The sequence below is a fragment of the Theropithecus gelada genome, chromosome 9, assembly GCF_003255815.1.
Source record: "Theropithecus gelada isolate Dixy chromosome 9, Tgel_1.0, whole genome shotgun sequence".
NCBI classification, from domain to species: domain Eukaryota; kingdom Metazoa; phylum Chordata; class Mammalia; order Primates; family Cercopithecidae; genus Theropithecus; species Theropithecus gelada.
The window spans coordinates 99,991,602-99,994,968 of record NC_037677.1 but is presented as its reverse complement, the minus strand read 5'-3'; positions in this window follow the sequence as shown (position 1 = coordinate 99,994,968).

Below are 3,367 nucleotides of genomic sequence, written 5' to 3'. Positions count from 1 at the left end.
GTGATTGCATTTTCGCCACATGGAGGGCGGGGAGGAGCGTTTCACGACAACTCTAGTAGGCCATTTACGGCAGTAGGAGGGGCGAAAAGGAAAGAGAAACGGAATAGGAAAGAGAGCAACTTTCAAAAACGGGCGAAAGAAAGGCAGGAAGTGGGCATAGGGAACACCTATTACATTTCTCTGCTAATAATTGCCATTTATTGCAGAGCAGCTATATTTAGGCATTATGATAGACGTTTTACATTATGTGATCTCCTTCAATTCAATAATCTTTTTCTCTTTTTTTTTGAGACAGAATTTCATTCTTGTCGCCCAGGCTGTTCAAGCGATTCTCCTGCCTCAGCCTCCCCAGTAGCTAGGATTACAGGCATGCGCCACCACGCCCGGCTACAATTAAATAGTCTTATGAGGTAATATTATCCCCACCCCACAGATGGCTCTGCCGAAACCAAGAAAGGTTAAATAACTTACCAGAGTCACGCAAGAAGAAAGTCCAAATGTCAACATTCGAATCCACGTATTTAACTCAAAAGTATATACCATTTGCCAGAGGAAGGCTTCCAAGATACTGGTAATGTTTTACGTTTTGACCCGGATAGTGCTTTTTTTTTTTTTTTTTTTTTTTGCAATTTTTACTTTTGTAAAAGTTAATCAAGGTGCATGCTTTATGAACTTTTAACCATATACATTACATTACATTTTATTTTTTTATTTACCTATTTATTTTTTGAGACGGAGTCTCGCTCTGTCGCCCAGGCTGGAGTACAGTGGCCCGATCTCAGCTCACTGCAACCTCCGCCTCCCGGGTTCAAGCGATTCTCCTACCTGAGCCTCCCGAGTAGCTGGGATTACAAGCATGTGCCACCACGCCCGGCTAATTGTTGTATTTTCAGTAGAGACGGGGTTTCGTCATGTTGGCCAGGCTGGTCTCAAACTCCTGATCTCAGGTGATCCGCCCCTCGGCGTCCCAGAGTGCTGGGATTACAGGCGTGAGCCACTGCACCTGGCCCATACACATTACATTGCAGTAAAAAGTTTTTAAATGCAATAAAAAGTTTTACAGGCGCGGTGGCTCCCACCTGTAACCCCAGCACTTTGGGAGGCCGAGGAGGGCGGATCACGAGGTCAAGAATTAGAGACCAGCCTCACCAAACAACATGGCGAAACCCCGCCTCTACTAAAAATACAAAAAATTAGCTGGGCGTGGTGGTGCGCCCCTGTAATCCCAGGTACTCCGGAGGCTGAGGCAGAAGAATCGCCTGAACCCCGGAGACGGAGGTTGCAGTGAGCCGAGATCTAGCCACTGCGCTCCAGCCTGGGCGACAGAAGGAGACTCCATCTCAAAAAAAAGAAAAATCACAGAATTTTGTGGTTGTGAAATATGTACGTTATGTATTCGTGCTATTATCCGTTATTACAAATAAACCATTTTAATTGTATATTTAAAACTCATGGCCGGACGCAGTGGCACATACCTGTAGTCCCAGCACTTTGGGAGGCCGAGGTGGGTGGATCACCCGAGGTCAGGAGTTCGAGACCAGCCTAGCTAACATGATGAAACGCCGTCTCTACTAAAAATATAAAAACTTCGCCAGGTATGGTGGCGCGCGCATGTAATCCCAGCTATTCGGGAGGCTGAAGTAGAAGAATCACCTGAACCCAGGAGGTGGAGGTTGCAGTGAGCCGAGATCGCACCATTGCACTTCAGCCTGGACAAGAAGAACAAAACTCCATCTCAGGAATAAAAAAACAATCATATATGCCATTTTGCAATGTGCTTCATAGGTTATAAAACCTTCCTGCATATTTTATCTCATTGGAACCTTGTAACTCTGTGAAATGGGTACAGATGAGAAAAGTGAGCCTGAGGCATTGGGAAAATCTAGCACAGCCGTTCAAGTTATTGGTTTTGAGGTCTTACCAGTGTCCTTTGACCCTGCTTACTTTTTAAAAATATTGTATTTTATTTATTAGAGATCTGGAGCCTTATTATATTGCCTAGGCTGGCCTTGAACTCCTGGACTCAAGCAGTCTCCCACCTCAGCCTCCCAAGTAGCTGAGACTACAGGCACAGACCACCTGGCTTGACCTTGCTTACTGGCTGAATAACCTGGAGCAAGTTGCTTAATTTACTATGCCCCAGTTGCCCAATTTCTGGTTTAGTTTTTATTTTTTATTTTTTGAAACGGAGTTTCACTCTTGTTGCCCAGGCTGGAGTGCAATGGCGTGATCTCGGCTCACTGCAACCTCCGCCTCCCAGATTCTAGCGATTCTCCTGCCTCAGCCTCCCGAGTAGCTGGGATTACACCCATGTGCCACATCAGGCCCAGCTAATTTTGTATTTTTAGTAGAGACAGGGTTTCTCCATGTTGGTCAAGCTGGTCTCCAACTCCCGACTTCAGGTGATCTGCCTGCCTCAGCCTCCCAAAGTGCTGGGATTACAGGCCATCACACCTGGCCCCAGTTGCCCAATTTCTCACCAAAAAACTAACAGTACTTACATCACAGTGTTTTGAGAATTAAACGAGATAATGCATATGCAATAGCTAGTACATAATAAATAGCCATTGGTTATTTCTACTTCACTTTAAAAGGTGTTCTGGCTGGGCGCGGTGGCTCACGCCTGTAATCCCTGCACTTTGGGAGGCCAAGGCGGGCGGATCACGAGGTCAGGAGATCGAGACCATCCTGGCTAACACTGTGAAACCCCGTCTCCACTAAAAAAATACAAAAAATTAGCCGGGCGAGGTGGCGGGCGCCTGTGGTCCCAGCTACTCGGGAGGCTGAGGCAGGAGAATGGCGCGAACCTGGGAGGCGGAGCTTGCAGTGAGCCGAGATCGCACCACTGCACTCCAGCCGGGGCGACAGAGTGAAGACAACGCCTCAAAAAATAAAATAAAATAAAATAAAATAAAAGGTGTTCTGTAAATGTTTGATTAAGAAAGTGCAAGTGGCCGGGCGCGGTGGCTCACGCCTGTAATCCCTGCACTTTGGGAGGCCGAGGCGGGCGGATCACGAGGTCAGGAGATCGAGACCATCCTGGCTAACACGGTGAAACCCCGTCTCCACTAAAAAAATACAAAAAATTAGCCGGGCAAGGTGGCGGGCGCCTGTAGTCCCAGCTACTCGGGAGGCTGAGGCAGGAGAATGGCGTAAACCTGGGAGGCAGAGCTTGCAGTGAGCTGAGATCCAGCCACTGTACCCCAGCCTGGGCGACAGAGTGAGCCTCCGTCTCAAAAAAAAAAAAAAAAAGTGCAAGCATAATGTTCAAAAGTGATCTCAAGACTGAAATACAGAGCTACTCTAGGGATAGAGGTGGTGACTCATGCCTGTAATCCCAGCACTTTGGGAGCTGAGATGAAGGTTG